At 30.7% G+C, this 27,193-nt stretch overlaps 1 protein-coding gene across 2 annotated transcripts in view; it reads left to right on the top strand.

Moving 5' to 3' along the window:
- The first annotated feature begins 2,227 nt into the window (after positions 1-2,227).
- Positions 2,228-27,193, top strand: part of LOC129981728 (uncharacterized) — a 91,479-nt gene continuing 66,513 nt past the window's right edge. For both annotated transcript variants that reach the window (XM_056092687.1, XM_056092686.1), the window contains exons 1-2: positions 2,228-2,318; positions 17,176-17,269. The gene's annotated coding sequence lies outside the window, so the exon portion shown is untranslated. The remainder of the gene's footprint in view (positions 2,319-17,175; positions 17,270-27,193) is intronic.

Genomic DNA, 27,193 nt, shown 5'->3' on the forward strand with positions numbered 1-27,193 from the left:
TATCAGCAAAAAGATAATTTTTTGAATTTGAAGATCATTTTAAAATAATTTTTGTACTGTAATGTTTACGAAAGTTGTCTCTGAAAAAATCTAAAATTTTGCTTCATTTGGAACTAAATGCATTTCGAATTATTATTTCAAATAAATAAATAAAATAAAAGTCCTCCTAGTAACAAATTCCCACCTTCCAAAGTATATATGTAAGAAGTTTGGCAACTCTAAGTAAAATGGTCTAGTTAACGTGTAGAACACACACAAGCTCACATTCATCTTTATGATAAGTGAAGATAAAGATATTTTTTATTCTTGTATCTTAACACACACACACACACACACACACACACACACACACACACACACACACACACACACACACACACACACACACACACACACACACACACACACACACACACAAGCGCACATTCATCTTTATGATAAGTGAAGATAAAGATATTTATTATTCTTGTATCTTAACACACACACACACACACACACACACACACACACACACACAAGCTCACATTCATCTTTATGATAAGTGAAGATAAAGATATTTATTATTCTTGTATCTTAACACACACACACACACACACACACACACACACACACACACACACACACACACACACACACACACACACACACACACACACACACACACACACAAGCTTACATTCCTCTTTATAATAATTGAAGCTAGACATATTTAGTATTCTTGTAACATTTTGATATCTGAAATTTCTATTTTCCTTATGCGAATAATCGTTACTCAAGGATATGGATGTATCATAAATTTTAGTTCAGTTGATTTTACACTCTGACCATCAGACTTTTCAGACGTTATTACTCGCAAGAGGGTCTTTCTTGCCCACTCTCTTTTGTTTAGAAATTCTAGGAATTTATAAAAGTTTTTACCTGTTGCCTTCTATACTCTCATGGAGCAGCTAGAAGAATAAGAAGATAAATCAATGAAACAATTTATATCATTTTTTACTGAAGGCTGGGGATCAAACTGACTTTTGCGTGCACTAGCGATTCAGATTCTTTGATTTGATTTGATTTAGTGGAGTTTTATGGCGCAAAAACCATTATTGATTATGCTGCGCCAAACGTATGGTATTGATTAAAACATTGTTTATAAACTGAAATATAATCATAAGCTAATCATAATAATAATATATAATCATAAACAACTTAGTATTTTTCATAATTTGTCAATGTTTATGTGATTAAAAAAAAACCTTATAATTGAACTATTTGTAATTAGATCAAATGGTAAAAACCGATCATTCAGATTCTTTGAATAATACGGCTAAAGTAGGGTATGAACGCAGGAGGCAGAGATTCAGAAATCTCCAGCAAAGTGTTTTTACAATAATGAATATGATAGCCCAGATTCGTCAGATGTTAAGAAATTTCGGAAAATTGTCATCAGACAGAATCGGAACAAAACGCAAACTGTAAATACTCTAGAATATTTGATCGAAAATCATCTCCTGATCTCGAAAAAGCAGTAAACTCGAATGAAGATGCATTCTCTAATGATATAAATAATTTATCTTGAAATTTGCGTGAAAGATTCATTTTATTTTGAATGAGGAATGATGAAAATGTTTTTTGAGTATTATATAAAAAATATAAAAATTAGAACAAAAAATAAGAATTTTCAAATTTGTATGTTCAAGCTTTTTTTTTTTTTTTTTTTTTTTCTTCCCTTTTTGTAGAAAACTTCGATTGTAAACTATATGTAAAATATAAATTTTCTTTTTCTCTTGTTATTTTTATGCAGAAAAAAAACTATTTATTTTAAAAATAGTAAATATATTATGAATGGAATGAAAAAAAAGGAAATGAATATAAAAAAGGTGTGGAAAAAAGAATTTAAACTCAATTTTGATTCTCTCCTTAAAAATCCACTTTTGCTTTAAATGGAACATATTTGCCGGAAAAAAATATTCATGTACTCTGACCATGTTTTATTTTTATACAAATAGCTAATAAGGTAAAAAATAAGTCCCAGACAATTTTGAGTCAAAATGATTTAAAGTTCAAAAAATAAAAAAGTGCATATACTGAAGGGTTAAGTTCTTTTCTTCAAAATCAGCTGCACAAGTATTTGGCTGCTTTTGGCTCGCATATTTTGTAACAAACCAACAAAAGCCAGCCAAATCATCCCTTTACTGTTTTGACCCAGCAACCCTGTTCTCTACCTCCCCCTAAATCTGTCTACTCACTTCGAACAATGTTAGTGCCAACACCCAAAGGCATACCAAGACCCTCCAGAAATTCGCGCAGAAGATTATTGATTTGCTTTCGTAAGTATTTTTGTCTGTCTCTACTTTGATGCTTGAAACCATTGTTATAAATTAAAACATTAATGTTTTTATTTATGTAACCTGTGCAGCATTATTCATTCTTGATCGTTTATTGCTTTTGACGATAGCAAATATCGTCAAATTCTGCTAACAGGAATAGAAACAGATGGGTTGCAAAATGTTCCCAACATGGAGAATTTCTTATCGCTGTATTTTCTTGCTTATCTATTTGTGAACTATTATTTCATTTACAAAATCCAAATACTAAAGAACTAGGAAGAGTACCTTATAAAAGTAACAATAAAACAGTATTCAAATTTTTTTTTCTTACATTCAAATCCGATAACTGATCAATGTAGCCCAATTATTTTCGGAACTGCTTGACAACTCACTAGTCAAGAGCTCTAGTAAATTCTGCATTGATTTCGGTTTTGTTCAGCTTCATTCTTTGAAGAAACAGACGTCGTAGCAAAAATATCGCCAAGTCTGCACTATTTGACTTTAAAGATGACTCAAGAACTGAAAAAATGTCAACATGATAAATATTTTGTAAAATTTTTTTATTCACAATTTCACTCGTTCATTCACAATGTTAGAGTGGCAAAACTAAACATATATATATATATATATATATATATATATATATATATATATATTAACCTTGAGAATATATTTAATAATAAATGTAATAAAATTTGCATTTTAAATGTTTATCCATTGCAATCTTTTTACTATTCCGCAGTTCGGAATTTTCTATTTACTGTATGAAGTTGAAAATGAAAAAGCATTGCTTTATTTGTATTTGTCAAGACATTTGCCTGTTCTTTAAAATGTATAGATCAGAAAGATAATTATATATGCATTCATTTTCAAATATGGTCCTTTTCTTATAAATAGAATGTTAAATTTGCACAATAAATTCTTGTTCCTTCTATGAAAATTGTTAAAGTTAGCTATTTGCCAGCATATAACCCACAAATATATTCAGTATCTATAAATGAACGCATAAATTGTTTATCGTGTTCTATAAAATGAGTGTTTATATTTAATACCATTCTTGTTTGAATCTTTTTAAAGTGTCAGTTAAATTATTATTCCTTATACTTCCAAGTAAAAGGATGTTACTTCAAAGACTTTTCAGATAAATACCGTCAAATTGAATGAAATATTTACAATCAATTAAATACAGATATATTTGTAGTCCATAAATTCATTGAGTTCTATCAATATCTAAATATTATTGCGTAAATCATTTCTATATTTAATGATTTAACAATTTTGTACCATACCTATTATTCGTAGTTTGTGTTAAGATAAATAGTATTTTTTTACTGCCAATTGTTATGTAAATTAAATAGAAAACCTTTTCATGTTATATTCTTAAAAATTCTAACTTGTTTAATGTAAAACTTTTCCAGCAATTCTTTATGAACTACCTAACAAAGAAAAAAAAATTATCATTTTTATAAAATAATGTATATTTACTGCTTGAGCTCTACATAGTAACATCGATGTATTTTCATATATTGGTGTGGTGAAAATAATTAATGATTTCTCCTATTGAACATTGTTCTTGTCTAATGCATCTGATTTTTTTCGGGAACTTGATTATTCTCCAATTTTGGTGCTTGTTAGTAACATCGATAACTCTAAATTCTGTTTCTTCTCCAGGCGGATGACCACTAGCAAAAACTTTTGCTAATTTTTCAATTATTTAATTTTTTTAAACTATTAAATTAATTGCCTTCCATATGCATGGATGCTTTGGATATTTACTCATTCTTTTCTTCCGGGTTGAATTTATTTAGATAGTGCACTTATTTGCATTTACGATATTCATTACTTAAGTTTCGTCCACTCTTAGATTATTACTTCTTATCTGCTTCTAGAAATAGGATGATTATGCGAAGACATCCGAGTCGTTTCAAATGCAGGATTTCATGTCACACTACATTGATTAACTACAATGAAGACTCAATTCTATTCAAATACATCATTTACTTTCAAAACAACTTGAGATCAAATTGAATACTGTTTAAACTGGCGTATTTTTTAATGAACATAATTCATGTACTGTCATTTTAACTTATCACTAAAATTAAATTTTTCAATTTTATTTTAGTAAATGAATTTTTATTATTTACTAAAATATTATTTTAGTAAATAAATTTTTCAATTTTTTTTCTTTAAATTTGGAGAAATATTTGGGGGAGGGAGAAGCGGTATATAGTTTGCTTCCTTGTAAATTGTTTTGAATTAATACTTGCGCATTTATTCTTCTGACAATTAACCTTATATGAAAATGCTGATGCTTCCAAAATTTGTTTCTTTTTAAGAGAGCTCGGTACCTTGAGAATTTCAGAAAATCGACAAATATATCGACTTTCCAATTTTGAGTGAAAAATGATCCTTGAATCTTTGACTTATTAAACTGAAAATTTCAAAACAATTGGACAAGTATTCAGTGTGATATGGAATTATTTTGTCTAACGTGATATCAGGTGCCAAGCCCACTTCCAGTATTTACATCGAGGATATTTCATGTGCAAGTGGCCAAGCCGTTTAATTTTTTCTCCATGAAATAAAAAGCAGGACCGTTGGTGATACTGTAATGGTTAAAACATTGTTTATTTATAGTTTTATGGTTTTTGCTTTTCTTTTCGATTGAATTTCTCATTTATTATAATCATCTTCAAAATGACTCATTTCATTTGAATTTAAATCGAATGGTCTAGAATTTCCGCAGTGTATTAATAGATATTTGATAAAACAGCAGATCTTTTAAAAATTATTTTGACGAAAAAAAAATTATTGAATAAAGAAGGTAAAACTTTTCTAATAATACCTATGTATGATAATGGTCATTAAAAAATAGGATAATAATATATATTAATAAAATATATGTTATTATCATATCTTCAGATTTACGAATGCCACATTATTGCTCTGAGGAAAACAAGCTTGATATGAACTGTTTTTATTACAGTTTTATTGTGTTGAAAATTTTAAAGGTGTTTCTCTCAGTTTGCTTTTTTCCAAAATTCTGTCTGCTGCAAGATATTAAAAGTCAATCACATTTTATTGTATTGCATGACATTTTTTCTGCTCATTCTTAAATGCATGTTTAATAGAATTAGAGATGGATTGGTAAAAATTTTGATTAGAATTTTTTCTAAAAATAGTTCAAAGTGAAAAATCTTATATTTCCTATGCAATTTCAAAAAAATTCGAACAACTTTTTTTGGCCTAACCAATACCTAATTCTTTTAAATACATCGTAAGATCCCTTTGAAAAAAATTTGAGGAAAAAATATTGAAAATATTTCAAAAAGAATCATTAAAAATAAAGGTTAATATTTTTTAAAAATTTAAATTTATAACTTTTTAATTAAAAAATCCTTTAGAAATTTAAGTTTCTGCACAATTCACATGTATCTATCCCAAATTTTGAAAAATGAGTCGGAAACTGTGGGAAAAAATTTGGGGGTATCGAATCTCTTTAAATTAGAAAAAATGCGAAAAGGGTATATTTAATAAAGTGCCACGTAACTGCATTTGCAACTTAATGAAATAATAGTGACCTATATTTCTATACAGTGTAGCGAAATGCAGCAGTTGGCAAAGTTTTCCCAATACTGGGGGGAAAAAATGACAAAATTCCTTTTAGTTCAGCATAAATAATTCGTTATAAATGTATTCATTGTTTTTAAAATGAATCTTCATTTGCCCGGTTAAGTTAGTGTGACAACATTAAATTAAAAAAATCCCTAAAGTTTGTTAATTTTGTATTTCTCAAAATCTTTAAAAATGTTTTAAAAATTACCTAATGTTGCAAATTTTTTTCTTTAAAGTAGTAATTACTATCTAATTTATCATAGACAATACAATTAAATTAATGTATATAAAATATGTATAAGGTCACCCTACGTTAATAGTGGTAGATCATTTTATATAACAATGTCAAGCCTTTTTGAAATTAAGTTTAATAAAAGAATAACTTTTGCTTCATGTTACAATTTTCTGCAAAAATAACTTTTTAAAAATGAAATTAAAAAAAAACAACTCAAATTGAACATATTATACTTTTGACTGCTGGGATATAATTCTTATAATAGGGCGTTGTTCTTTTGCAGAAATGCGTTTCAAATGTTTTGATTTTGTGTCCGTTCAATTATCAAAGGAGGATAAGATTCTTGAAAACCGAAGAGGGTTTTTTTTTTTTTTTCGAATTTTAAGTATATTTGCTAATCTTTTATTTTCATTCCGTCAGGCTGATAACCCATTTCCTAAATAATACTTCTGTAAACTAAATTTATTAGACTTGAGTTAGTTATGCTCATTTCAAGTTCAAAATCAAGTGCACATTTAAAAAAAAAAAAACTTTCGAAATGAAAATCGTTATAATAATAGCAAACAGGTATAGTAGGATGGTTTGAAATAAAAATAAAATAAAAAAATGCAATTTTTTTTTTTTTTTTTTTTTTTTGAACGATGCTTCCAAATGGAGCCTGAGTTTACCCCCCAAAAACGGAACCAGATAAATAAATAACGACTAATTAGAAACGAGTAACACGCGCCTGTTTTGTTTAGGCTGGGTCCAGTTTAAAACGAACATTCCTCCATTTTTTTATACTCAATACATATTCACATTGTTTCAAAGGAATCGTTCTTCTGCAAACATCTCCTAATAAATAAATAACTGGTTATTCAACTATAGGAGATGTTCAAGTAATTCTCACACAATCGTTACAAACGTATCAACTGAAGATTCGATTTTAACTTAAAATGGTTATGTGGCCAGAGCGGACACGTGAGAGGAGCTGGGTGGGTAGAGCGGACATTTTTTCACCTATTGTGTTGTTTCCCTAATCAGTCATATGTCATCTATTGTGTAGTTTTGAGCTTTGCACCTGCTGTAGAGATAAGCCGATATTTTTGAGAGAGAAGGCCTTTCTCCAAGTATGCCATTAAAGTATGGAATGTACATGGACAGCGTCATAGGACAAATAATTCTGTTGAAGGGTGGAATTCCATATTAAATGCAATCACTAGCAGAAACCAGCCTAATGTCCACTTATTAGTTAAAATACTAAAAGAAGAAACACAAAAAGTGTCTTTTAATTTGAAATCCAGAGAGTTAGGCGACCCTGGAATAAAAAAGAAAAAAGCATATGTAAAATTGGATGAAAGAATTGAAAACATCCTAAAAGAATTCGAAACATCAAACAGTTTAGAAAAATGTCTAAAATCTTTAAGTTTTGTAATTAGGTTGGACTAAATTCTATGGTAAATGATATTTATGCCTTTATAATAAAGGTTAGTTAATATTTATTTACTTGTGTTTATTTTTCTTTTATTTACTTGTATCTGTTTTATATATTTTACTTCTAGTATTTATTTTTACTTACATTAATGAAACTAATTAATTTTATGGCAATTGCACCTGTTCTAATATTTATTTGACTCTAAAATATAGTTTTCCGCAAAATCCCTGAAATTCGTTCATACCCTTCATTATACTGTTACTATTAATTTTTAAATATTTCTATGAAAGTTTTTATTTTTATTACATTTCGCTATGTTTAAAATGCATTAGCACTTTAATATAATATAAATAATTAAATTTGATTGGCAAAAATGTATTTATGTTTGTAATTCGATAATCGAGTGCAAAAACAGAAAATTTCGGTAAACGAAAAAAAAAAAAAAAAAAAAAAAAAAAACCGTTATTCCACGTGAAAGAGATTTGCCACTTAAAATACTGTTTTAAATTATATTTGTGATTTTTAAAAGTATTTATTTACTTATTTATCTGTTCTAAGATGGAGCGAAAATGTGTCCGCTCTAACCACGATGAGTTTCGGAGTGTCCACGAAATCTTATGTGTCCGCTATAGCCACGTCCGCTGTAGCCACACCACCCTTAAAATTACGAAACAGCCAATGAGCCAGTTCAAAAATAGGATGATAATCTGCTGAATCAATTCAGTGTTGAAGGAATGTATTGAGATTTTGCTTTTAAAAAGTATACATTTCCTTATTTTAAACTTTGCACTTTTTTTTTTTTTTTTGCTTTTATATCTTTAAGCTAGTCATTCAAATTAATGTAACAATTTTAATGCATAAAAACCCGTTCTAACGACGATTCATTATTGTGGTAAAACAACCATTATAACGAACTTCTCATTAAAAGTCAATAACAAGGTAGTAAACTAGAATTAAAATTTTTAGAAATAATATAAACGGTCTTAGTTCTGTGCTTTTTTTTTTTAACTAACAACTGTCTATATGAAAAAGTTCATCAAAATGCATTATAATACATTTTGCTTTCAATTTATTGGTTGGATAATCTCTCAGTTTTATGGAACGCAACAATATCTACCACTGAAGAGTATGTAGAAAAATATGCATGTTAATTTATTGCTCTTTTTCAGTTAAAAATGATATCGGGTATTCTAAACACCACCAAGTGAGAGATATCTCGCCAATTCTGAAGAGATGTCCTTATTTAGAGAATTCCAAGGTCGGATATCGTCCCCAATGGCGGCGCATAGGAGGGGGCAAGAGGGGAAACGAGTAGCGTTCAGAAAGACGACATTTTTCGGGGAGCGGGGAGTCGCTATGAGCTAAACACTGGTATTTTTAATTTTACGACTACGACACCCCACTTTTGTTTCTTCTTTTTATTACAGCGATTCATCTACGCATATTTTGCGCATGCAAGTTTATTTTTAGCACAGTAGTCTAGACAATAATTGAAGTTTTTATTAAATAAGATGAAGACGCATTATGCTTACGTCGGAAAAATGAGAAAAATGTGCGCATGCTCCATATTTCAAAAATAAATTCTAAACTCAAAACCTGGATTACAAAGAGGAAAATATAAATTGTTGTCAACAAAACCGACGTGATCATATTCTCCTGTGCTTCCAAAAATTGCCACGAATTTAAAGTTTTTGATACCCCCATTCCCTGGAAAAAAGAAATAAAATACTTTCAATCGTCTTCAATAAAAGATTTACACTCAGCCCCTCATACAAATAATATTTGTAAAAAAATCAATAAGGCTTGCCGACGGAAATATCCATTCATTTAACGAAGTTCCAAACTTTCCATGAATAATAAAGAGCTTATTTGTCTATTTTATCCTAATCCAGGCTGAACTTACGCTTGTCTATTCTGGGGTCGTATAGCAAGCAACACGCAACTTTAAAAAGATTGAAGTTACAGAAAATAAAACAGTAAAATTATTTAAAAGTTCCCTGCATCATAGACCGTATTATGAACTATCCAAAAAATTTTATGATAACGTGCATAATATTAGAAACCCCTCTCTTTCGAATCTCCCTCAATACGATGGCTCCTTCTCTGGAAATAAAAAGTTTTGTTCTTTTCAAATGAAATCTCTCCTCTGAAATAAAATCTCGCCGATATCCAACTGCAAACTCACGCCTACCCGACCTCCGTGGCGTGGGCAGCTTTTTCGCGACATTCTCCGAATGCTTCTTCCCGGATTCAATCCTAGCTGGTTTTTTTGCTTTCGCCAATCTCAAGAGATTTCCTTCACTTTTGAAGTAAACATTCAATTCTTAAATACGTCTCTTAAAAGGTGTCACTTTATGTAATTTTTTATTTATAGTCAAATCTTTTTGTGTGTGTGTGTTTATGTGTGTGTGCGCGCGCTATTATTATCAATGGTCTTTCTAAATAATTTTTAAGATCCTTCACACGGCACATTTTTTTTCTCTGTGCAATAAATTAACATTCACCATAAAACTAAATTATCTTCAGGCAAGCATGGATCCTCCCCCCCCCCCAATGTACTAGTATACACCTATCAATATGAATGTTTAGTACTGGAATTCTAGCGGCTAAGGCAGCGTTTCTCAACCTTTCAGTATTTGCGGCCCAGTTTTTAATCATAATTTTCATCGCGCCCCCCGTTTACAATAAAATGTATACAACAATAATGTATATTGAGTATTTTGGATTTTGTTTTTAAATTATTTTTAATAACTGCCAAAACAAGAGTAAAAGCGAGCCAACGTTGGCGAGAAACCACATCTTGCATTTTGGACAAGCCGGCGGTAAACAGATGAAGCGAGTGAAAGCGGGGAAGATTTAAATTTTATATTTGAAATGAAAGCCAGACAGGGAGATAACGTTAAAAGAACATGAATGTAAAAAAAATTCGTTAATGGAAGTTAATCTAGACGGGGTGAGCTAAATTTAGAAACTGGGAATACATTTTTTCGAATAATAAAAGAAATAAAAAAGAAGCATGACTAAACAAAAGTGAAAAAAATAAGCAATGTTTGTGGAAGGGAATCCACGCGACCTATGCCGTCTCGAGCATGCGCGATGCAAATGTTTTCTCATAGGAAGAAGGAAAATGTTCGATAATGCATGTTTCAATTCCAGCCAGTCTCATTCGAGTCGATCCTTTTATCGCTATCGAATCTATAGTGAATATGTGTGTAATATATGTTTTCGTGTTAATTGCAATTCACCATATTAAATATTCATGGCAGTAGATTTATGCAGACTCATGGATAAATTTTTAAGCGGAAGTAAGAAAGCATTAGACGATAGTCAAGCATCAACAAGTACACAGACGAGTGTGGTTCCGAAAATAAAACCAAGAAAATATTCTCAAGAATTCTTAAAGTTTCGGTTTACCAGTGCTGAAGTAAATGAAGAAGAAAGACCCCTGTGTATCATTTGCTCAAAAATGTTGGTCGCAGACAGAATGAAACGTAATAAACTTAAACGATATTTGGAAACGCTTCATAGTGAGTACGTCAACAAACCCATAGAATTCTTCGAATTAAAATTAAAATCATAGAAAAAGCAAAAATAATTTTTAAAGAAACTTTGTCTGTGAATAAAAAAGCTTTAATTGCATCTTACAGAGTTCATATAAAATAGCCAGATGTAAAAAACCTCACACCATTGGTGAAGAGCTTATTTTGCCAGCAGCAATTGAGATTGTAGAAACTATGTTTGGAGATAGTTTTTCAAAACTATTGTTTACTAAACTATTCAAAACTATTGTTATTACTGTTCAAAACTACTGTAGTTTTCAAAACTATTTCTAATATTATTCCTTCGAAAAACTTTGCTTTGCGAGACAGGCTCAAGAAAGTCACTAATAATTATTAAATTTGTTTTTAATTTAGTATGTTTTGATTAAGTAAGCAATATGAACAAAATTCGAATAGCAATTAGATGCATTCCGTTGTGATAATTAGAAACTGCTTTTAAAGCACTCATGCTATCAGAATAAAAAATGATATTATGCTGAGTAGCAGGCGAAATTTTCTGAAGAGCACAGAAAATTGCCATTAACTCAGCAGTATAAACGGTACAACAATTATGAAGACGTTGACTCAATGTCTCAGATGGAAACACGATGCCACATCCAACATGTCCATCTAATTTTGAGCCATCCTTGAAAGTAGGCACAAAAGATGAGTACTGATGGCGGTGATATAAAAACAGCTGCTGGAAAACAACATGTGCAGTTAAGGATTTATCGAATCCTGTAAAGGGATTCAAAAAGGAAAAATGCGGAATATCCAAGGGAGGAAAGCAAAAAGAATTAACTGCTTTAATATGAACGTCTTTGAGATCTGAGTTATGCAGGAGCAATTTGACTCATAAAATGGAAGTATGTGCGAAGGGCGGGCATTATACAATCGGCGCAGACCTACTGGCAGTGACATATGGCTTAAAGGGCGACCATTGTTATTGCACAATGCTACCAATTTATTTACCGCGTTTTGTAATTGTCGCTCTATTAAATTCATATTGCTCCCTTGGTATGAGATCTCCAGATCATTCACATTAATTTTGAAACCTCGGGGAGTCCCGAATCATGAAGGAAAATTTTAACCCTCTCATTAAATGGAAGAACGGGAGAGGGGCAAGCATCATAAAGTCTCCAACACCAACCGGGAGAGACAGATTACTAACAGGGTGCTTCGGAACTGATAGCATTAATTAATATCGGAAGCTCCTGACTTTGCCTTTCCGAAGTATTATATCACAAACCTCAAAATGACGACAAAGAACATCTTTTACTAAAGATTTTAATGCTCTGGTGAATTTCAAATTGATCCTTCAAAAGTTTAAATAGCGTGCCTTTTCCACTGTTAAGATAATTGGAAAATATTTGCTTTCTTTGGGCATTAACTCCGAAATTGTATTTGGACCTCAATTTTATTCCGTAATAAATAAACTTTTCAATTTACATCCACAGTAATGAATAGAACTTTAATTCAAATACATCCATTGCTTTTTTTTTCTGTTGTTTCAAATAAATAATGCACTTAATTTTGTTTTTAAAAAAGACTGAAATATCATATTCGTGGTTTAACAGCTTATAAAGTCAATAATTTAGGCGAAATGCTGATAACCAAAGCGACTATTATTATATTGAAAATTAAAAATGCAATTATTTGCGACTGCCGTAGGATTACATAGAGTGCTAATATATTTTTCTCTCTCATAAAAAGTGCATAGCATTGCAGATTGCAAGCGTATTAATACTTTAACATTTGGTATTAATAAATTTTAATTCAATAAGTACTCCAGCTGTTTTCCCTAAAATTAAAGTATATAAAAAGATTTTAATGAAGATTTTAAGGTCATCAATTAATGAGTTTATTTCTCATTGGGAAAAACCTTAAAATTAATTTCTTCCTGATGAAGTTAAGATATTTCTATTGGTGTAAATGTATTAATATAGAAAAAAAAGCCATGTTACTCAAAATAGAATTATTATTACAATAATAGATTGCCAACACTCAGTGGGTATTTTTTCTTATAACTATTTTTATTAAGAAGATCTGTTTGCCTTTAATGTCTACTGCAGCATGTCTTTTTAATACCACCATCAAAGTATCATTTAATCTTTCGGGACAATTTCATTAAATATTAAAATTTAAAAAAATATATCAAAATTGAGCTCCAAAAAACATACAAAGGGAGGATTTATAAAAGTTACATTAAAACCAAAATAGATTCTGTATAAATTAAGAAAATACTCGTCGAATTTAAATACAGGGTACAATCACAAAAAGAATCTGGAGAAGGGCCTCACTGACATGGTTCGGAATCCCGACTTCGAGACCCAAAGGTTCTGCATCAATCATCGGTCACATTCACGTTAAATCAATTGCACTAATGGGTCAATTGTGCAGGTTTGGGGTCGTCCTCATGATTTGTTCATAATAACTAGGTTCATCATCAAAAATACCCATCGTGTAATTTTAATAACTTTAAAACTAATTTGGAACTTTGATATTTTGTTTTCAAAATGCTACTTTTACTGTATTTTATGAAAGAACTTCATCATTAAATTAAAATTTATTTAAAATTAAACACTTCGACAACTGAAATAAATCGGATTCTATACTCACTGGATCTAACACTCTCTAACTATTTCTTGTGGGGCGCGTTGAAAGATTTTGATTTTAGGAACAATTCTTCTACACTGGAAGAACTTTATGTATATGGGTCCACATCCGTTGGCATCCTATAGCATTATATTTCATTCTTTGTATGCCTCATCTCCAAGCCCAAAAAGTTGAGCAATTTTAATCAATTTAAATATGATTGCAATGATTGATTCTAAAGCTCAGTTTATAGCCTTTTTTCCGTACTTAGCAATTTGAATATAGCGTATAGATTCCAGGATTCAAAGCCAGATTCCAGGATTCAAAGTTTTTAACATTTGAAAGTCACAGTTGTAGGATATGAAACGGCTTGACAATATATTTCTCACCAAGTATTTTTTTTGAATAAAATGTTCTTACGTGCTTTGCATTTATTAAGTTAATTTATAAAAAGGAAAAATGGAAAAAAAAAAAAAAAAAGATTAGCAGAGAGCGAAATTTACATGAAAATTTTATCGGAATCATTCGGTACAAAGTCAAGTTCATGTGGAATATCTGATTGTAGTGTTAATCATTTATGAATCGGTGAGGTCTCTTGAAGTTGTAAACTTCAATTTCTTTTATTGCAGTGTTATCTAGTTTACAAAGAATCTAGAGGACAGCTTCTAGTGAAATTCGTGAAGTGTTAATACCGTCGTTACGTAATAACCGTGACTTGTAAATGATTTGCCTAACAGTCATATTTTGTAGCATTTCCAGCACAGCTACGTCAGGTTTTGCGGCAATCGCTCAAATGGGGACTGAGTTTCATATTAACTGATATAGAATGGTTTTGTATAAAGTAGTTTATTATACTTTCAAACTTTATATTTGGAGTTAAGGATTGGATAAAAGCGTGCTTTTTCGTCTTTGCAGTTGTTTCCAATTTTTATTTATTTATTTATTTTGCCAAAAATTTTTAAAAGTAAGTTGATTGTCCAGTGATATACCTGTATACACAATGACTTAATTCCATGTTGTGTGTTTTCAGAATAGTTTGGTTGAAGAGGCAAGCCCATTTTTTTTTTTTACGAGAGAGATATTTGTATTTGCTAATGTTTATATAAATCTTCCTTTCAATGAGCTTATTTTTCTGCTAAAGTGTTTGTAGATATTCTCTATAATAAAGTTGTGATCTTTATGACTATGGAGCATGGCTGTATCTCCAGCAAAGACAATACTTTTGGTATTTTTAAAAGGACATTGAAATTTTAGAATATCTTAAGATATTGAAATGTTAAGACATATTGTAGAAAATAAGAACGAATTTGGAACTCTGTATTGAGCTTCTCTGTTGCCAATTATGAGTTTCTGACTCGTGCCATGAAATGCTTGTCGGTGTGGTAGCTGGGAAAGATGATAATTTCATAAAGGATTTTCATATGGATCGATTTGAACATAAATCGATGAATTTAAATTCGGTGAAATGCTTTGGCGATATAAAGGAAAACATATACAGTGACTTGAAAATGGCTAAAGCAATGTCGGACAATTCCAGTTAATCTGTGAACTTGCATGGCAATTCTTTGTCTAAGGCCATACTGCAGAAAAGAAATCTAGCTTTCAAAGTTGTCCTTAAGACCATTTAAAAATATTTTTTCGGTAATTTTGACGAGGTAGGGGATGAAATTTATTATCAATAATAGGTGCTGCAGGGTGTTTGCCTGGATTGAAGAAAAAAATCATCTGAGTCGAGGAGACAGACTTGCTCGAAAATGGGATGAGAGGCAATCTGATTTCTTTTTCGTGCATTGTATAGTAATATTTTTCAGTTTTGTTTTATAATTAGCTGCCTTTCGCCACCAGCTGGTTCTCTAAAAATATTGCACTGTTTCTTTCAACTTAATATTATAAGCATAATTTGATGCTGAATCCCAAATTATATATTTCAATGTATAAAATCATGGTAGATATTCAAGCCCTGTTACTTCATCAGCCGTACGCATCATTTATTTATTATGTGCATGAAGTCACATTTCCACAATCATTGTTGTTCAAAAGTTAAAATCAACAGTGCTGCAGAAAGTGTCTGTCGAAAGCTTGAAATATATATATATATATATATATATATATATATATATATATATATATATATTACTCATAAATAGTCTCAGGGTTTTAATTTCTGAACGAGATAGTGAATTCTTACGAGATAGTGAAGTATTTCATCAGTATTAAATAACCAGAGTAAAATACAAATTCATAAAAGTTTTTTCAAAAAAAATTATATGAATGGGGAAGTTATGATTCATTATATAAAAGATTCATAATCTCCCATACATCTTACAGTTTTACCTTTCCCACTCGACTCAATAATATTTATTCAGAAATGAACATCAAATACGATGTTTAATTCATGGTCTTCGAAGTTCTTCATCTTTCGCTTGTAATAATCAGTAATAATTTAAGCAAACTACAAAAAGGATTATTTAAGTAAAATTTTAGAAATTATCTATGTTTTTTTTTCTTTCCGAAGAATGACTACTAACAAAGGAAAGTAAAGGATACATGACCAAATATTAAATTTTAGAAATTTAGAAATTATGTACCTTTATTCTTTCCGAAGAATGACTGCTAACAAAAGAAAATAAAGGGCAGAATTTCCAAATATTATTTTAGAGATCCTTATTTATAGAATGGTATGGTATGGTATGGTATTTTGAGATTTAGTGGCTCAAGAGACAAATATGGCTATACTGCGCCAAACAAATGGTAAAAATATGTCAAGTACAATCTAGTCATACAATTTAAAAATAAAAATTCTTGTGATAAAATGAAAGACAAATAATGGATAGTAACAGTATTCTTAAAAATGCAAATTACATTCCAGAAAGGGAATCTTTCCAAAAATGTTAAAAGATAAAAATATCAATGAAATTTAAAAGGTGAAAATGCAACTCTCATAATATAAAAACCGGTAATATAAATCACAAAAACAAGTGAAAAAAATCATTGTAACCTTTTTATACGATGTTTTTTCAAGTATTTGTTATGAATAGGTATACTTGAAGGTTCACTGTAAAATTTTTTAGGATCAACCCATTGAATCATACATTTTTGGGGACTTTGTCTAAAAACAGTTTTATCAATTGTGAAGAAATCGGTACAAGGTTCCGGAGCAGATGGGGTTTCATCAATTGTTTCGTGAGGGTTGTATTCAATAGCATTATCCGATTCTATTTCGGTGTCAGAGTTTTGGTTGAGCTTATCTGTGGACATGGTTTCAAGCTCAGAGTTGGTTTCATCCATTTTATCAGCTGATTTGGAATTTATGGTCTGCGAAGAGCTAAAATTACAGACTGGCATAGATTTTGAGACATGTCGAGGTGAAGTCTTCCAGAATTTAGAATTCGATATATTTTCAGAATTTTGATCTTTTTTATATTTTTTCTTATATGTAACAGTTTTAAATTTATGCAGGTCCTGTGGCATTTCACTGGATGGGACATCAGTAGTTTCATGTTCATGACCAGTTGGCTGAGGAACATCAGTTTCACCAAATGCTGGATCAAATGTAAGTTTCGAAAAGTTCGTTTCTTTACAAACTGAAGACATTTTACTTTCCGTTTTTTTAGTTCTCTCTTTATATTTTAATTTTTCTTTTTTCTTAAGATCCTTTGCACTTCGTGACGAAAGGTTTTGAATAATAACGGGAGTACATAGATTAGTACCTGGCTGTGATTTATTAGTTGTTAAAGATTGTAACTTTGTAAGTGGATGACAAACATCTCGAGTTAATTTTTCATCTGTCTGGGTACAACCAGAAATAGTATTTTTGACTATTTCTGAGTATGGTAACGAAGCTGATGTATTAGAAGGTTGAGGATGCACAAGTTTCCTTGCCTCAGAATATGATAAATTTTTAGTTACTTTGAACTCTTGGATTTTCTTTCCATTTTCCACTTATTGCACTCCTTGGAATCTGAGGTGGGTGGTTTGTCACAATTAACACATCTGGGATCTGCATTGCATTCTGTACTCGAATGTCCGGCTGATGCACAGCGGGAACAAGTCTGTTTACCTCGACAAGCGTTTTTCGAAGGACCTCACTTCAGACAGTTAAAACATCGTAAAGGAGTAGGAATATAAGGGCGAACCTTATATCGTGCATAACCAGCAAGAATAGTCTTCGGAAGCTGAGGAGTACAAAAAGTTAAGATTATATGCTTCGTTGGAATGAGTTGATCGTTACGTTTTATTTTTATTCGGCGGGCTTCTTAAACTTTTTGGCTTTTTAGCTCATTTACAAGTTCAGAATCTGAAACAGATTCGAGGTCAAGTTCGGAAATAACCCCACGGCAATAGTTTAATGATTTATGAGCATATGTTTCCACAGGAAATTCTCCTAAATATTTTAAATTTTTAAGAACAGATATTTGTGATTTTGTGGCTGCTTCAATCAATAAATCTCCAGATTTAAGTTTCTTAATATCTTTGACTTCTCCAATGGTTAAGGCAATGTTTCTGAATCAGAAAAGGCGAGACTATATGGAAGGTTTTGTCAGTGTGTAAGATGATAAAAGGAGTTTTTTCAGTAATGGAATATCCGGACAAAGACGTTTCGAAAAGACCCATGCAAAGTACAATTCATATTCGGGTTTCGACGGCACCGCCCACCACGGAGCCCAACAAGGGAAGGCAGCCACCGGATATAGGCACCCCCAGCCTCGGCGCTTATCTTGATGCTAATCGAAACCTATACGCTAAGAGCCACTTCCAGGAACGTCTACCACCCTTAAAGCAGAGACCTAGAAGGTAACCCTTTCGCTTGATCCCAAGCAGACTAACCATTCAGGTGTCTAGCTACCGACCAATTGATACACCGGGGACCACAGTGCACCACCCGTCTAATAGGTCGCCAAGCACGGCGAACACTTGGGGTTTTGGGCTGTCCATGAGAAGCAAGAAGCAAACAGAGGGGGGCAGCTTCTCATGGAGAGCTCCCTCGCTTTGTCGTCGAGGGATGGAAGGATCAAGCAGACAGTAAAAGGGCGCAGGGGAGAGTAAATATGAAGGGAGTAAAGATCCCTGGGTACCTCGGGGTTGGGATACTCGTACCCACCTAGAGAAGGTGGCTCCTGAAGGGGGGGGGGGTCCTTATTTACAGATTCCATAAAAAGAATGCATCAAATAAAAATAAAAAGTAAAATTCAGTATTATATTTCCGATAATGAAAAATATCCATCAAATATTAATAGAAAAAAAAGGACTGAAATTGAACACAAATATGAAACGTTTTGCTACATTTATGCATAGTTGCATTTAGAAAATGTCGTTAATTTAAAGACGAGAGCTAAATTGGCACTGTTTCAATTATTATTATTATTTGCATTTCAAAGATGTCTAAAAATAATATTTAGGTGGTAGTATTTTCGATAAATATTTTCAAAAAATGGCGATATTTATATCATTTTTTTTATTTAATGAGATGCTAATTGAGATATTTCGAACAATAATCCAAGACTCACCTTTTCATAATCCATTGCTTAATTAATTGCTGAATTATACATCTGCCTCTCCAGAATGGTCGATTCCAATAGAGAATTGACATTTTCTTTTATTGCAGTAAAGAAAGCATATATATATATATATATATATATATATATATATATATATATATATATATATATATATATATATATATATATATATATATATATATATATATTCTTTTTTCTTTTCGGACTGATTGAAAGCATTCAACCAATAGTTGCTGAAGTTCAGTTTTGGGTTAGAGACCATTATCACATCATTAAACGCGTTCAGAGGAGTCACATCAAGCATAATTTATGCTGGAAATCGGAAGGAATAATTGACAGAACGAAAACTTCGAAGCAACTCATTCAAGACGAAAGCATTGATGGGAGAATGCATTTTGCTTTAGCCTCTGCTTACTTTTCTGAGCAAGATGTTTTGCCATTATGGCAAAGTATGACAGCGGAAGAAAGGCAGAACAATTCTCGCACCGATTCTGTTCTTGATGTCAGAATTTGGTTGAAATGGTTCAGAGAACTGTGATATGAAAAAAAAAGTCGAGCCATTTTTCAGATTCCGTAATCACTTGAAAATTGTAGGCATTTGACAATAGCAGACTTCGAAATTTTACATTGACTTTGCCTACTGAAACTATATTTTGATTTACAAAATATCCATTATATGTATATATGTCAGCTTATTAATCTGTCTATTTATCTACATCTGTCTATATGTCCATGTATGCATGTATGTATTATTTCATGGCAAATCAGAATTCGCACTGAGGTTTATTATTTCTTGAAAAATAATTCTTATGTGCTTGAAAAGAAGAAAATACTTACACATCTCTTTTTCTTTTAATGCGATTGATTTTATTTGTGATTATTAAATATTATAAATACGAAGCGAAATTTGGAAAGCTAAGGATTCATTACCTTCATTTAAAATGTCAGAAAGTCAATAAGTCGGATATTAAATGTATATTCTTCCAATTACAAGTATAAAATTATAGGAAATATGAAAACTCAGTATAAGTAAAATTTAAGCTGACAATTATTTCAGGAATAGCAATTGAAATACGGAATCGGCGTAGCTTATTTTTAAATATAAAATCATAATAATATTCAAAAGATTAGAATTAATAAAATTTGTTTCCATGTTTGTTATTTTAATTAAAATTGTAAATCTTCATAGAAAAGGTTCAATAGAGAAAAAAAATTCTTTAAAAATGTAGCTTTCTATTTTCATTATTTGAGGATATATGCGTATCTTTCTGCCAATGAAGTTCATTTATTTAATTATCCAACGTTACACGGTTGGTGGACGCGAAGAGAGGCGTTTCCAGCCAGGCTTATAAATGTATGGAAATAATAAGTTTTGGTTTGGTTTGTTTGTATTTTCTTTGGCACAAGAGCCATCTTTAGCTAAACTACGCCATTCATTAGAAATATTAAGTATTCATAAACCAAGAATTATACAACACATACTTGGAAGAAAACTTTGAACTAAAGACTTTCATACATTTTGATACCAAATAGTAAAGATCTAACATTAAAATCCTCTCGAGCCTTTTCTTGCACTTTCCTTTGATCTTCTAACTGATATTTGGTGGATAATTGAAGAATTTTTAGATTTTTTAGAAATTCTTTGTAACCACTGGTGAACATGGCACCGCAGAATTTCGGTACGAAATCAAATTCTGTCGGTTTGTTTAGTTTAATTATATTAATGTACCGTTTTAAAGCAACGCTAGGGCTATGTTGGGACGAACCTGGTAATTTTGAACCGCAGTCAGATGACGAGGACGACACCTGAGCTGGCATCCATCTCTTCACACCACACCAGCGGGATTAAATTCTATCGGAGAATCGCCATGTAGTTTATTTCCCTTTAATTCCGTTGAGTTAATTGTTCTCACGCTAGTGCGGTGCAGAAATTTGGACAGGGGATAGTATAACGTATTTGATTCTTATCAATGATTGAAAGATTGTATATTAACTACATGAGTTAATGAGTTTAAAAATTTAACTACATTTGGCCTGTGTACACATCAATCCTACCCTCCAGTTTTCGTGTACTCGACTTGTATAATAGACTGCTTAAAATGATAAAATTACCATTCCATATGAAAATTGAGAATTTTAATGAGATGTAAATCAAATGTCATTTATTGATATGTTTTCATCATGATACAAGTAAGTCTACTATAAATTAAAAAGCAATGTCTACATTCTTTGGAATACAAGTTATCCCATGTATAATGTATTGCTTTTTAGAAAATGAGTTGATTGTTTTCCCCAAACCATTAGGTATTCATTATAATTCTATTCTATCTCGAGATTTCCTGATACTTTTTATTGGTATTCTCCGTTAACGACTGCAATAAATAAAATGATTGAGCAATGAAGGCAGTTAGTCATTTCTAGTTCGTGGGAAATCGTGTTGTTTATACATTAAGAAAAATCCGTGACTGGATTTTTAAAAAATTATTTTCTGCGTTAACGTTAGTCGATCAAGTAATTCAAAACCTACACGTTTCACCCCGAAACATTTCCCCGAATTATAACCAGCTCCAATACCAATATTTACATTTGCTTCATTTGCAATACTGATTTTATAATTTTTAAGTTTTCAATTGTTAATTTTTTTTATTTAATAAAGAAAGAAATCGCATTTGTTTTAATATAATTTTTTCACAAAATTTATTATACCACCATTTGAATTGCATTCGACTTGTATGCACATAGTCATTTCACTTCACGCACCTCATAGGGGGTTTTTAAAAATGTATTACGCAAATAACAGGTAAATTCAAAATAGCATTCGTATTGCTTAAGAAACGAACATAAATATAACTTAACTAAACTCACACTATTTTGGTAAAATTAAAAAACAAGCAAACATTATATTTGATTCTTTGATTTAACTGTCAGTTCATTGATTCAAATTTGTACATTCAGTGAAAGCTTCGCCGTAATATTAAGATGAAAAATATGACGCATAGGTCAACTTACCATTGAAACACTATTTGGCATTGTCGATTTGTCACATTCGAGCATTGTTTGGTTCGTATATATTTTGCTTTTAGCCATTTTTGTATCAATTGTTGGAGAGATTATTTCAATTTGAAATGAAGTTTGACACCGTGGTAGGAGAGACATCTAACAGTCAGATTAAGAAATAAAACTTGATATTGAAATTTCATAACTTTGATTTTATAATTCCATCCATAGTAATGAATTTTAATGGATAAAAAACCAAACAGAAAAGACTAAAAAATAATTAATAAAATAAGAGTTTAAATTATTTAATCAAATTTATTTTCTTTTATTTCCATTTATTTTCTTTAATTTTTCTTACGGCAGTTATACCATCATAATTTTTTTTTTGTCTCTTCTTAATCGAATGATATTCAGAATATCAATGAAACCAGGAGAGAGACTTTTCTTAGTTTGTTTTTTACTTCTTTTCGTGCTTCTTGTTTTTTTCCATCATGAAAGATTTTAGCCCTTTCAGATGAAATCCAACAGATTTAAAAAAATTGAATCAAAGAGGTCTTTGTATTAGCAATGGATTTTTTTGAACAACAGTATTAAAAACATGAATTTAAAAAAATATTTTTTTTATCCGTAATATTTTAATTTGTATAGAATAATACAAGCTATTGATCAGGACAATGAAATATTTTTTTCATTATTTTCTTCTACATAAGTGGTGAAAGTACAGAATCGAAAATCCCATTATTCCCTGAATAACGGTGAAATCCGTATATCTTTCTATAATAAAAGTAACTAAACGTTTGCCCCTTTTGCAATTCGTTGTTTATATTGTTTATTTTTACATTATGAATCTTTATTTTAGTAGGAAAAAAATTAAAAATATCTCATTTTGTACATATGTTTTAATTTTAGAAACGAAATAAGTACTCACGACAATCGACAAAATAAAAAGCAAGTGAAAATAAAATTTGCTTGAAAATCAATATCATATATTTTTTAACATTTTAGTTTTGCGAAATATTTCTCTTTTTAAATACATATTTAAAAATATAGTATGTTTTTAAATAAGACGACGTGAAGTTGGATTTAAAAAAGCAATTTTGTTTATTTCAAAAAACTGCAAAAACATTTCTTACAAAAGAAATAGAGAAACAAAATTTAAAGGAAAGGCAACTAAAACATCTAACTCGCCATCCTATTGCTTTAGTACATTTTCGTCTGCTCTGATGCGACATCCGTTAAAAACTGAACTAATTACTAATAATTAGTTTACAGATTCCTTAGCGAACTAAAAATTTTATTCTATAAAAATCATTCATTGATTGAATATCGTTGATTGATTTTTATATTATTAATCATAATAAAAAGGAATCTAAATACTAATAGTTCCTAACTTATTATTCTTGATATAAAATTTATTTCACGTCAGTGTACATAAATTAAATCTTAGAATAAAAACAACTACTTAGTTTTATTAATAAATAAAGGAATATTAAATCCCCATGATAATATCTGAAGTATTCATTTTTTCTTATTATTGAAGTTCATGATAAGTTTTTAAAATGCATTATTGAATTTTCAGTTTTTAAAAATTCATTATTAGAAATGAAGTCTTTGCTTTCAAGTACAAAAATTTGACTTTGAGAATGTTAATTAATGGCGAAGTTCTTTTTAGTTTGTATCATGCAAAATTCTGGCATACAGAATTAGTAGCAAAATTAAGGATTCCTCTCAAAATGAATGATTGATTCAGTTGCTTATAGTCTACTTTTTGCCAACAGATAGCTTCTGTCCATACAAATAATCTGCCTTACAAAAAAAAAAAAAAAAAAAAAAATTTATTAGACCCATATTACTTTTTTCTTATCAACCTAAGCCTTTTCTCTGTGTGAATGAAATGAAAATTAAAAAAGGAAAGAAAAAAAAACTTATTAGAATAATATTAAAGATACATGAAGCTTACATAATGAAATAAATATCATATATCATGCATAATCCATGACAAACAGAGACACATAATGATTTGTCAGGTTCAAAAACATATATAAAAAATAAGATGTAAAATGAAAAAGAAATTTATTGTGAAATATTACATACATGAATCATACATAATGAAATTTTAACTTTAAAATTGAAAAAATAAGCATAAAATTAAAAATAAAATCGTTAAAAAATATTAAATATATAATTCCTATATAATTAAATAGAAAGATAACAATGCATAGAGCATGACTATTCAAATCGAAAATTATATTAAAAATAAAATATAAAAATACAAAAATTCTTTGAAAAAAAGATTGCATATATTAATCACCTATAAGGAAATAAAAGCATACGCAATGATGGTTATGCAATGAAATAGGAAAATTCATCATGGAATTTCAAGTTGAAAAAATATAGAACTTGGGATGTTAATTAACATTAAAAATAGTGTATCTATAATTTAACATTTAGATCTCCCGGATTTAAAAAAATTTCCAACATAACATATATATTAATATCAATTCTTATATTAATTTTTTTATCGAATGTCAGCTTTTCGTCATAGGCAAAACGTTTGTTATGCGATGTCGAATAACTAAACTTAGATTTAAATCGTATCGATTTCCCACCTTCTTGCAAACAAGTGTCAGAAAATCTATCCAATTTTTCATCAATCAATGAAAGGAGCGCCATTTCCAGTATAAATGATCTCATTCAGGAAGTTCTGTTCCGCAGGATTTACATATTAAAACTTACGACAATGAAGTAATGGTAATAGATAAATAATTTTGCTAAAGGACGAAATAATACCAAGCTATTAATTCAACTATTTCCTCAGAAATAATAATTTTACGTTACTTATGTAAAGAGAAGCATTGTCCATTGACCCTTATTATCCGCTGACCCTTGATAACTGGTGGAACATACCCCGTGCCGCACATTCTAAGAAAACTAAAGACAAGAAAAATTTTTAATGTATAAAATATTTTACTATTAGAGAATGCAAATACGTCCATTCGTTTTTAAGGGAAACATATTTAATATAGTGCACCTCGAAAGGAAACGAGTTCATATAAGCTGTTGTAAAATCAAAAAAATCTGGAAGTCTATCTACCTGGCTATTCGGTTATAAGAGAACTCAAGAATTACAAAAATATAAAGAACAACATGGATAAAATTTGACACACATGTTTAGCAATTTTAATGTAAATTATTCTCAAACTTCGAACCAAATTCGCACAAGTATTCTACGTTTCTCGGTCTCTGAATACATGAATACATCAATAGTAGCTCAATGCTATACAATACGTTTGTGGCTACAACTGAAATTCCGTGTAAAATTTTGGTTCCAAATTGTGGGGAAAAAATATCCAAAATACCCGCACAATAAATTCAGTAAAAATGCTATATTGAAGCTCAAGGTCTCAATTTCGTAACTATTTTTTGCCGGAGCCATACGAAGCATTCGCAGCCTTGCCTGCGGTTCACAATTTTATGCAGGGGCAGGGTTGGTTGGTTGGTTGGTTAGGGTTTTTTGGCGTAAGAATCATACTTGATCATGCTGCGCCAAACAAATGGTAAAATCATAAACCAAGCTATAAAACCACACGTGATAAAATATAAAAGAAAAAGTTATCAACATACAAATTCCAAAAATAAAAGTTCAATTACGTACAAGGTTAATAAATCTAAATGAAACAGTGGTGCAAAAAACGCATTACAATGAAGCGATGTAAAAGGCAAGCGTGAACAAAAGTTGAAAGTATTAAATACAGGCGTAAAAGTCAATGGATTTAAAAAATTTTAAAACGTTTGGGAGGAATTTTTCACCCACCAGGTCTTGTAAAGTTAATGACGATGACTTAAAAAAGTATAAACGAGAGGAATTAAAGGATGGGCATTCGATTAAAATATGATTAATGGTAAAATCCACACAACATGTGGGGCACTTAGGTGCCGCCTCGCCAAAAATGAGATGTTTATGCGTATAGCGAGTATGTCCTATGCGGAGGCATGTCAATTTGACATCAACCTCTCGTGTAGGGTGAACAGGCCCCAAATCAGTCCTGGATTTTATTGAATGCAATTTGTTGTGGATCTGTAGATCCCATGATTCTTGCCAAGTAGCAAAAGTCGGCATACAAATGATCTTTTGGCATCACAATATGGAAGAGACTGCGATAGAAATTTTGATGCAGATTTAGCTGCAAAATCAGCCGTTTCATTTCCCGAAATACCCGCATGACCCGGAACCCAGCAGAAAAGAATATTAAAGCCCCTGTTTTGTAATAGCTGCCAGTTAGATAAAATTTGGATAGCCACTGGATGCATCTGGTTGTGAAAATGAGCAAGTGCCTCCAAAGCACTCATACTGTCGGTGTATATGATAAAATTACGCTAAGCAGAAGGCGGAATTTCCTGTAGAGCGCAAAAAATTGCCACCAACTCAGCAGTAAAAACAGAACAACAGTTGTTTAGACGATAGCTGTGTGTATCAGATGGAGTCACTATGGCGCAACCAACATGTTCATTTTATTTTGAGCCATCTGTATATACTGGGATAAAAGAAGAATACTGACAGCGGTGCTGATGAAAAATCTGTTGGAAAATAACAGGACAAGTCGAAAATTTATCAAATCACAAGAATGGGTTCAGAAAAGAAAAATGGGGAATATCCCAAGGGGGAAAGGAATAAAAATCAAGAGATTTAATGGTAACATTATAAAGATTCGAGTCATTCAGGGAAGTTTTAATTCTCTCTAAAAATGGAAGAATATTTGACGGTCGGGAATTATAAATTCTTCTTAGACTAACAGGTATAACCGTGCTACATATGGGATGATTTGAGACGGACTTTGCACGAAAATAATATAAAGTAGACAATTTTTTACATCGCAAATAAAGTGGCAATTGGTGGCAAATAATATATAAGCTCTCAACTGAAGAAGTGCGAAAAGCTCCCGAGTAGATCCTGAGAGCAG

This window comes from Argiope bruennichi, chromosome 8, assembly GCF_947563725.1.
Source record: "Argiope bruennichi chromosome 8, qqArgBrue1.1, whole genome shotgun sequence".
NCBI classification, from domain to species: domain Eukaryota; kingdom Metazoa; phylum Arthropoda; class Arachnida; order Araneae; family Araneidae; genus Argiope; species Argiope bruennichi.